At 29.0% G+C, this 12,419-nt stretch overlaps 1 protein-coding gene across 3 annotated transcripts in view; it reads right to left on the reverse strand.

The window, feature by feature from the left end:
• LOC107162296 (uncharacterized) overlaps positions 1-12,419 on the reverse strand; it is a 115,249-nt gene that overhangs the window by 21,945 nt on the left and 80,885 nt on the right. For all 3 annotated transcript variants that reach the window (XM_089219484.1, XM_089219483.1, XM_089219485.1), the window contains one exon: positions 192-341. The gene's annotated coding sequence lies outside the window, so the exon portion shown is untranslated. The remainder of the gene's footprint in view (positions 1-191; positions 342-12,419) is intronic.

Here is a 12,419-nt window from a genome sequence, read left to right on the forward strand (position 1 = left end):
TAATAAAAATATACCTAATATATATATTATATATACATATATATGTATTTATTCTTTTCATCAAAACCTAACTTAGAATTTTCTAACCTTTTTTAACTTATAATCCCACAAGCTCAAAATTAAAAATGAGTGCTTATAAAAAAAATATAGTTAGGTATTAGGTATACCTAATAATTATACGACTATATTACCTGTTTGAAAAATAACTCGATTGAAGTTGGGAGTCCACGATTAGGCGTTTACATTGGCTTCGTGCAGAAATCTGTGACCGTTCGTCGGTTGCAGCGGCGATTGACCCTCTTGCTCACGGCGGCTATGTCTCCTCTAAGTCTTGGCCGTATCTAAAATAAAACACAACAATGCACATTATATTAGAAATTGAATTAATTTCGTACACACACGCATGTACACACGTACACACGCCATACACGTACACAAATATACGCACCATCACGCGTTACGTATATCAGTACACATACACACACACATATATATAATTTGTATTATGTCATATATAAATATATTATACGATATACCTCCAAGTACGTGTAGCGAATATATAATATATATACACAAACATAGGGTTGAGATACATCTCTGCAGTCTTCTCACGCGGGGTAGTTTAATTTCCTGAGCGCAGGGGTCCACAATCGCGAGCACTTGTATACACGCGCCGATCCCTGTAGCAATGCTACAGCATATACAATATATATATGTATATAGTGAAGCGGTTTTATCGCTCTACTCGAGAGTAAATTTTAATTTCGAATAATGCATATATATATTATACTCAGCGCAGTGAAGAACCGCGCCGTTTACCGAAAAGCCTATCAGTTGTAATCCCTCACGGGAAACGCCGCTTCGCACGATTGCCGGAATTCGTGGGACGGGCACTAATTAAAAACAGACCCCTCGTTTCATGTTTATAAATATATATTATATAGATAGGTACATATTATTATATATTATACGACTGCAGCGGCGTGTATCCTCCCGGCGTATTCTGCAGCAGCACATTATACGCATACAAACGCGCAGATTATTATTATTATTATTTTAGGTTAACGTTACCAATTTACTATCTTTTGGGTTAATTATAGCGGAGGGATTCGAGGAAAAATTTCACGGCTTTTATAGAAGAAAACATACATAAATATGCTTATAAATTATATTCGTCTAATTTAATTTTAATATTGTTAATTTAACGCCAAAATGTCGTCAATATATTATTTAGATTTTACTATGTGAACAAATGGGAGTAGCTGGTACAATATTATATATATACATTTTAATGGAATATTATATAGTATAATGGTTAAGTATTTTGAACTACGAACGTTATTTAAATGCGTGTTTTATTTTATTTTTAAAGAGACTGAAAATATGTTTTGATTTGCTCCTGGAAAAAATTTGCTGTAATTTTTTTTCATGAAAACGAATATGTTTAATTTTTGTGAGTATTGCTTTAACCTGTAAGTACGAGAAATTATAATGATAATGTCATAACTCTAAGTAAATATCTTAATATTTTGAATTTATCATCAAATAATTTAGGTGAGTAAGATCAAAATAAATGGTGAAATGATTTTTAAAAAAAAGATAAAATACGGGCCCTTGGCCATAAATAAATATACATATATATATATATATATATGGTTATTTTTAGTTATGTTTGACCTTTATTACCTATATTATACATATTAAATATCATAACAGATATATATGATGCGGCTTCGATTATTCGGTCTATTACACACATACTGTATACTATCTGAAAAATATTGTTAAACTAGATTCGTATAATATTAACGACGTCTATTACGTAATTATATCATGTGAGCGATAGTAATCTGAGCATCGTGTGCGGGCCATCTTGCATCTCTCATCCTCCCGCCATCATCGTTTTTTTGGTGGTTATCGAAATGCATAGCATCGGTGGCCCCATCGCCAAGACCGCCGCAGTGACGACAAATCTCCGCCTTATCCCATATATATATACGCGTAATTATAATACATATATAATCTATGTGGTATATAGTTGTAAACGCGTCTCTCATGGTGATTATAATATAAAACACGTGTATATCTATATATGTATGCTTGCGTATATATACATACCAAAAAGGGGAGAAATGCGTATTTATCCTGCTGCGGGACGCCCGTCGTACCGGATAGTCGTACCACACACATGCGCCGACGAATGATATAATATTATATGATGATGAAAAATGTCCCACTTGAAAACGAAAACCGTCTGAATTTATTTTCGGTCACGTGTGTGTGGTGCGACCGACCGACAATCTATTGAGACGATATTACGCTATACCCATAATATAATATCTGGGAGACCTCGGCGCACTATATTATTATGTATAATGATAATATAGTATATGCGGGCGTCGATGATTGACACGCAGGCCTCGATCGTCGGACGCATATACCGAAATATAATAATAATATATTATGTGTCGAAAAAAAGCAGACGCAGGGTGCGATTTCAGCTGCTCGTATATACTGCAGGAGGAAAACTTCAAGTGGAAAAATGTATACCTATCACTACACAAAACGATTGGACGAGGAAAATAAGTTTTAACCCAAACATATGGAAATGATGTATGTATAGGTACCTATTATATAAGCATCTATATGATGCTGCAGCAGTGACGACTACAAAGTTATAAAGAACGTCAAAAACTATATGATATATTATAAACACCATCATTGCTACAGCACCACTATTACATATTATACGCTTCAGCCTTCAGTCTAGACGCCATATCTCTCGAGGTATAATGTATATATATATATATAATTTTTTTTTGTGAATATAAACATGCATAGACTAGACTATAGGTATATAGATAAAGATTTGTAAACGCAAATATATCGCATATGAATATATAATAAATTATTTTAAATAAATAACAGCGTATAGGTATAAATTATTTTTTAAAATCGTTTTAGATGTAGATACATCTCGTGTTTTAAAATGTGCTAATATAAAGGTTCCTTAATTATATTACATATTCATTCAGCGTGCGTTTTCCAATTTCCAATTTTTACAAGTACATAAGTACATGTTGTACACAACAGTGACAGAGAACGACTAAACCATTTGATTATAATATATTCACATGTTTAATTGTTTAAACATATTAATTTAATATTGGTACCTATATAAATTATAAGTATTATAACGTACTATATGTATGTAGCGATATAGATATATTATGTTTATACCTATATAATAATATAATATCAAATTCTTTATATATTATTGCTAGAATATAATAAATATTTTTATAAAATACATAGCCTGCATAATGTATATCAATTTACAACAGCATTATTTTATATTACCGCCGTTGCACATTTTTAGTACGATATATATAAATATATGGATGTTTATTTTGTACACATTCAATTTAAATTTGACGGGTAATTCTATAAATACCTATTCTGTGCTATTGCAATATAATATAGGTACCTTAAATGATATATAATAGACTTATAAGTTATATATATAATTAATTATATACGCCCATTATATAATATTATTCAGGAAGCGAAGCGAAGCAATGTCTTAGGTATTTTATATTTTATCTTGATTCAATTTTTACAAAATTGCAGGTAATATGACTGTGTGCCTATATATATATATAATATATATATGATGCTGGCTGATATAAAATATAATATACAACTATGTATTGTGTAAAAATGATTGGCGTTTCACGACGATGTGATGATGAATAACATATGCGTGCATATGCACGCGTCCATGATGGTACATGATGGTATATGTGTGTAGTCATATTAGGTACTCCTCAGTTCATCACACACGCGCGCTCATATATCATAATAATCATATATAACCGATACAATTTAAAGTAATACTTAAATAATAAACTAAGTAGATATCTATATGCATAAAAGTATTAAAAAATATTTTATGCCTTGATGGGTACAAATATTAAAAACATAATGCGCATATAATATATAATATATACAATAGGTACCTACTACATAATATAATATATGTATATATTATATACCTATATTGGGAAATAAAAACATCGATACGTTTATTGTTATCGAAAATTTTGGAATAATGCATTTATATTTTATAATCAGGAAATTTAGCATCTATTAATCTTATATTTACACACATGACTGATATATAGTGTATATATACAGTTTACGCATAACGTATAAGCCACTTATAAAAATATAGTTAAAACAATATAAATTATTTGCATCACCGCATTCACATCACCGCATATAACATAAACATAGTATACTTATTACATATACAGCCGGTATCTCTGCAGGTGTAATATTTACCTATACATATATTATATAATTATGCTGTTATATATTATAAACACGTGCAAACATTTATAGCGATCGTATAAAATTCGAATCTCGACTAAATGGCGATCTACTATAAATGCTGCATATGCAGCCGACTGGGGATCGCGGTTTTATCGTGCGACGGACGGGTCGCGTGGTAGGCGGCGAAGAGTATATAGATGTGTATATACTGTATATAAGTATACATTTGCAAAAAACTATATATCTATATAGTTGATTTTGTATATATACCTATGTTCAACTGCAAACGCACTCAAACCATAAAACCGTGCGGCCCTCTTCCTATTATTACCATCAAGCATGGGATTGTGTATACCTAAAATATATATGTATATAGAGCGGAATAATACCAGAGTATTTTAAATATATACATATAGTATATATGATATATATATATATATGCATTAGCTGAGGTAATTACGAGGCTGCTGCTGCAGCAATCTCGTTGGCTTTATCTGAGTCCCGAGACTGACTTATACCAACCGGCAACCACTATCATTACTGAAAGTTTATACATCTTTATTAGTAGACTATTATAAAACTGTATATATATGTATGTATGTATGTATGTATATATTATATGTATTATATACAGGGTGATTAGAAATTTGCGTATTTTATTCGAAAATGGTGGTGGTCTTGCTGAGTTGAACACTACGTCTAGATATATAATACATCCGATTTCAACAGACTTGTTAAAAATATTTATATCTGTAAATATGGAATATGTACCTATATACTGCAGATAGATGTATCTCCATATATCTCTCTATAATCTATATATAGACTTTAGAGATATAATAATAAATCGTTTATAACTTTATTATAGTACCTACATACTATTCTCTTGTTTATATATTAATATCTATATTTTTTTTAAATAATACCTAGCTATACTATTTTATTGTATATATTGATAGATGATTATACAATTAAATATAGTGTGGCTTGGTGAAGTGCGGTCGTACGCTCAATCTGCGGAAACGCATTGAGCCCCGGGATTTTTAGCAACATATCCTTGCCATACATACATAAACACGCATTACAACGCTACCCACTTAAAAACCTACAAACAAATACAAAAATAACCCCTACCGTACCACCCCACACCCAATGGTCTATGTTACCGCGGGTTCCCATAAAAAAAAAATTAAATAGTTTTTTCTTGCACTCATTAATCAATTCAGTTTTGCTGTACAGATAGTACAGACATTGCGAGCTTGATTTTAATAGTTTTAGATTGTTAACTGAAAAAAACGAAAAATCTATATAGGTATTATATTGAGTATATAGGTACCTACATTGTGTTCCTACATTATTATAATAGCAATAGGTATCTATAATAACAAAGTATGATTTACAAACATAATTTTGATTGACATTGAAAGTCATATATTTTGTTAATTTAATGTGGCCTTTAGATTTTCAGTATAAATCAGATACAAAATTCGTCGAGAAGTAGTGAAAACACTGAAAACCCATCATGGTATTGTGCATATTATTATTTATAGGTACTATAGGACCTAATAGAAACACCATGCAAATAGCGTTCTGGTCCAATGTAATTTATTATTTTTTTGTAGGTAGGCTATATTATATACAGCCGGATAGTTACCTAGAACGGATTAGAAAAACAAAATATCGTCAGCGATTTTTCGAGAGCAAATTAATGAATTTATAGCCAGAAATATATTGATATAAATTGTAGACATATAATGTTTATAAATGTACACATTTTGTTTTATCCTTCAACAGCTACCCTTTTCGGCACCGTTTACGTATCTGCAAACAGAGATCGTATACGGACAACGGATGTGATGAGTGAACACACGCACGATCGCACGCACGCACACCACATGCACCGACCGCCTAACGACCAATGGCGACTGCCATGGGTGTCGCCCCGGGGGCGATGGCCGCCGACCCGCACTTCCATCCCCGCCTATAGCGGTGGATGTGTTTCCCTTTCCCTCCACGGCACTGCCATTCGAAAAGAAGAACGACGGGGAATGTATATTAGCCGTCGCCAGGAGGACCGATTTATTTTTGTTTTTACTTTTAACCCACAAGAAAAAAAAAATCGTTCTCCCCAAAACACCGAGCAGCGATCGATTGCCAGCAACAAAATTACTTCTGCTATATTTCTCTTTATACTTAATGTAACATTTGCTATATGAAATGGCTTGCGCACCCTGACCCCATATTATTGCGGTACAAAATAATAACATAATATAATATTCATGATCATTAATTATATAATAATCTAGGTGGATCGATGACAAATCAGCGCGGTCATTTTAGCGCACGAAAATTCAGCGGTGATATTTCAGCGCAAGACAAATCAGCGTATACGACATTTCAGCGCAAGACAAGTCAGCGCGTCATGTTTATTAAAATATACCAAATTAATTAAACATATAATAAAATACCAAATTAAAATCATATTAAAAATATCATTAAATATTGCTAAACGTTAAATACCTACATATTACATTATTTTAAAAATTACTTATTTAAATTAAAATTATGTTTAAAATTTAAAAAAAAAATACAAACATTTATAAAAAAACATCATATTATAATCATTTATTTAAATTCAAATTGTGGGCTATCCCTTGTAAGTACTCATTGAGTGGTCGATTTTCAAAATCTTCGCATATGTGTAATATTTTTTTTGCTGTATCTTTATTGTATTATTTTGTTATTTTGTTGAGTTAAAATGTCACACGCTAAAATGTCGTATTCGCTAATTTGACGCACGCCAAGATGTCGTATGCGCTTAATTATTGTCATGCGCTATAATTTCCACGCCCAATTAACGTGCGCTGAAATTATCACGCGCAATTGACGGTACACCAATCTAGGTATATATATACTGATTTAGTGATAATCATTAATTCGCATATATATTATGTAAAATTAAGTTATATAGGTATATATATATATATAGGTATAGGTATTTATTGCGCTCGCAAGCAATAAAGTATATAGGTACATTTAACTATATATACCTACCTATCTATATAACTATATAATATCATACCTATTAATAGGTACTTCAAAATTATAATGCTAGAATTTCATGGGAATGTTCAATTTTAAATCTTTTTTTTTTAACACCCTTAATAAGTAGGTACCTGGATAAAAACCCAATTCAAAAACTTCCATGCTAAGTTAAAATAATCGGACGGCGGTCGTCATTACCAACTATAGGAACCAAATAAATCCAAAATAGGCGGCTAAAACCTCGACGGCCCCAAGACATACACCCTGCAACGGACAATGAAGGGATCTCCTCATCAGAAGATAAAGAATAACCAATAATATTTATATTATATTATACTGTATCATAATTATTATTATAACTATTATTATTACATATAACATAAACTTAAAACTTATTACCACGAACTATAATATATTATTTCATTACTATCATCAATTTAAATGTAAAGATTAAATTATAATCGTAAATATATTTGCAAATAGCACCTGCAGGTGTGCTGAAACATTTTTAAAGAATAAATAAAAAAAAGAATCATTTTTTCCTCTACATAAATATAATTTTATGTAATTGTATACGAAAGAAATGAGTTGTATTGCATGGGCCAAATATTTTGTAGCTATATTATGCGACTTACTTTTTGATTGTCCGAAGGTCGGCTATTATATAACAGTTTAAACTTAAAATTTATAGATATGTTAATATATTTGATATATATTATATTATATTAGATACCTCAATTTAGGTCATATAATGACAGGTTTATATAGCTATATAACACACACACACACACATATAACTATATAAATGTAATTTTTATGATTAATATATAGATGGGTATATCTTTATACCTATATACCTATAAATATATATAATTTTATAATTTTGAGGAATCAGGGAGTTAGCAAGTAGAGCAAGCTGCTGCAGGGGTCAAAGTTCCATCTATTATTTTATCAATAATACTTATCATATACCTACGCTTATATATATAGAATAAATATTGATTAAATACCTTTTAAATTATTTATACTTTCATCCGATTAAAAATATAAAATTTTAATATCCAATATTAAACAGTACAAATTTAAACCGATGAATCATCGTTGATTTCGATTTTGTGACAACTATAGTTATTGTACCTAGGTATTATCTATACTTTCTAGTATACCTATAGGTATTTTATATAAGTACCTTTCTGAAGGTAAAAAATAGTAATTTTTGTCACTCATTTAGTTAAATCTTATATGTATATATAGTAAATATAATAATACCATTATTTTTTAAATATTTTTTTCATTTTAGGATCATATATTTTTGAATTAATTAGACTAGCAAGTACTTATTATAGACTTTCTACCGATGGGACTGCCTATAATACCTTAAATGAAGAATTAAATTGTTGAAATTATTGAAAAAGATGCGTTTATTAGAGAACAAATGACAAAACTTGAAAAAAAGAAATTGTGGACAGTTTTATTTGTTAAAATTTAAAATTCTAAATTTTTGCCAAACCTATATTGTAAAAAAAAATATTAAATATTAACAACGAGAGATTACATATTAGTATATTACCTACCTTCTATAAACAGGTAGATAACCATATATTATATAGCATATCATATATTATACCAGTCGTGAAATTACTTCTGGTCTTTGTCCATACGCTTATATAAATGATACATTATATATGGCCATCATTTATTTATTAAATTATAAATGTCCATCATATATTAATATTATGCACAGCACACATAATACATATAATTTTATATTAGTATATCTATATTTATTATGTATAAAGTAATATAGGTATATAACGTCTATATAAATAATAATACGAGTATATTATTTTAATATAATATGTGTACCGAACCTCTATTATATATAGGTAGCTGCTTTCCTGTTTTATATCTTTTACCAATATAATATAAAATGAACAATTCATTATGATATGGTCTTGAGCGTGTATATATAATTATATATACATTATACATGCATAAATATAAATGAGTAAAATAATAAATATTGGAAAAATTAATATAAATAACGGATTTCAGAGCGTACCTATATATAAGAACATAATTCATAGGATTACAAAATACGCGCACATGAGCGTTTATTTATAGTGCGTTTATGTATTATATTTAATCATATACTTTGCTATAAAACATAAATTAATAATAATATACCTAATTTTGGTATAAGCGTGTCGTGCGATAAATAGTATTATAGTAATAACGCATGTTCAATGTATACCTATATATAATATAGCGCATTTACTCTGAATCGTACATCGTCTATTACAACAAAATAATTCGTATACACTGTACAATATAATAATAATATTATTATGTATAGGTAAACACTAAATATATATACCCATTAACGCATATTATCATTGTCGCATAAGCACCTAAATCTAGGAGCAGGACACATGAAATTCGGTGGCCCTGGGAATATTTACGACTTTTGACATCATGCGTACATCGCTATTTATAATTTATGAACATGATGTTATCATACGCATTTATCTATATTATAATATTATACAATATTATATGATACTAAGTTAAACACATCGATATAATATAGTGTACCTACATATTATTATACCTACATTGTATATAATATTATTACACAATAATATAATATAATATACAGCGGCTAGTCACGATATTCACCCAGCCCATTTGATCATCACATATTATATTATTATTATTGTGCTATTATATTGTGTGGGTAGGCTATATAATATTATATATGTACCTACCTATATACGAAAAATCATCTACAAAAAACACGTTTTCATTCGATATAAAATATTGTATAGTCCGAGAGGCGTGTAGTGTTTCGCATGTATAATGTATATGTACACCTATAACATGAAACAAAATTACAATATTTCTCCAATAATTTACCGATCGTTTATCTCCGCGTATTCACCATATACACGCGGTTCTATATATTGTAACATATTTGTGCGTTTATATACAATATATATATTATACTTTGTATTTGCATAAAATTGTGTTTTTAATAAATTATCGGCCATCGTACATAAGATATATATTATATTATACGTGTCGTATAATAACACATGGCTATTGAAAAATATTATAGGTACACATATATTATTATTATTATAGATAGGCGGGGGTAGGTATACACATTGCGTGTTGGCAAAATCGCGTGATTTACGGTCCGGTTTGCAAATAATGGTATATTTTATTTTCCATTCCAAAAAAAGTTTTAGGGGAAAATAATATATGTGTATATATATATATTGGTAGGTATATCTACGATGAAACACACACACACGCATATAACCTCTAATAATAATAAATTAATAAATAGCACATGGCAGTATATACATAATAATAATAATAACATATATTCAGATAGGTTTAGCGATAGGTATAGGTACCCACCATGTATGTATTACCTATATAGGTACCTAAAATGAAACGAGCGGCTCCGCGTAATATTAAATATTACAGATACATTATACATTTATACATAATATATGTATATATTTATAATAATATATATAGTATATAATACATTTATACATACCTATTAATATACCTATATACATCTCTGTGGGATACGAGTATAGCAGTTCGTCTTTCGGCGATGCGAGATACACCCAGTTTTTTATTTTTTATTTTCATCTTATAATGACAATATTCAAAATTATTTTTATAATCCAACGGGTACATACAAAAAACGACTCTTTGACGGTGAATCGTTTTCCTCAGATTACATTATGATACATACAGACCCGGTATCCGTATACAATATATTAACAGAAGTGCGGTATATATTATATATCATATTATAAAAAAATATACGGTACTATCACACATGCAGTATAGGTCCTACATAGGTCTTATGATGTATATATTTATAGACGTTTGCAGTTGCGCCCCGCGGCGGACGATGACGATGGTGCGACTACTTTGACTTTAATACACATATATTTATTATTTAATATTTTAATACGTGGGTTTGTGGGCGAAGAGACAGAATTTACGTTATTTGTCGTTTTTTTTTTTTATTTTAATAAAGCGTACAGATTATAGGTAAATATACAACAATGTTTCTATGGAATTATAATATATTATGCGGCGTGTCGTATAAGATTGAACAAAGTGGGATTATGTGTAGGTATGTATATATATTATATATAATAAGATTTTCCTAGTATATGCATATAGCTATTGAATATAAATCGCATTTTTTATATAATAATATAATACCTATATACATATGTATGTATATACACAGTAATCTATTTCTACTATAACAATATACCAATATTTATCTTCAATTATAATATATTAAAGTCAATGATCACGGACAGATAATATTATACAATATATAATATTTAGGACATTTAGGTATATAGATAATATATAGGTATTGCGTGAGTTCGTGAGCGTAGACATTTTTTTTCTCGAAAAAATTCCGTTAAACTCTATGTTCATTAAATTAAATAAAACGCAGGTATGGGATATTATGGATATTATAAATAGGTACACACTAATATATATATAAATATTAAAACATTAATGGTACCTATATCAGAATATTTTTTCAATTTTATTTGATCTCGATCTTGTTTATAATCACTAATTAATATAAAAATAATGTAATAATAAAAATGATATAATAGTTAAAACTTATAAGTTATAAGTAATAAGCTGTAGCTAGGGAATTATTTATTTATTCGCATATTTATTCAAGAAGTACATAAGATGAATAAGATTCGATGCATATATGTTTTGGGTTATAGTAGGATTTAATATTTAAAAATTTGTATTGCATATTTTAGGTAGGTATTTTTCTTATATATATATTAATTTCGTTATAGGGGATTTAAAAATATTAATGTAAAATTTTCATTTTTGATGTGTTTTTAGAAAACGAAAATTTACTAGGTAGGTCATACATTGTTTATTCAAAATTTTTTATCTATTTAAGATTTCATTAATAATAAGTCCAATAAAACGATACTCCACAAATAAATATTAACAAATTA

The sequence above is a fragment of the Diuraphis noxia genome, unplaced genomic scaffold, assembly GCF_037042655.1.
Source record: "Diuraphis noxia isolate RWA-SAM2 unplaced genomic scaffold, SU_Dnox_SAM2 contig0002, whole genome shotgun sequence".
Classification (NCBI taxonomy): domain Eukaryota; kingdom Metazoa; phylum Arthropoda; class Insecta; order Hemiptera; family Aphididae; genus Diuraphis; species Diuraphis noxia.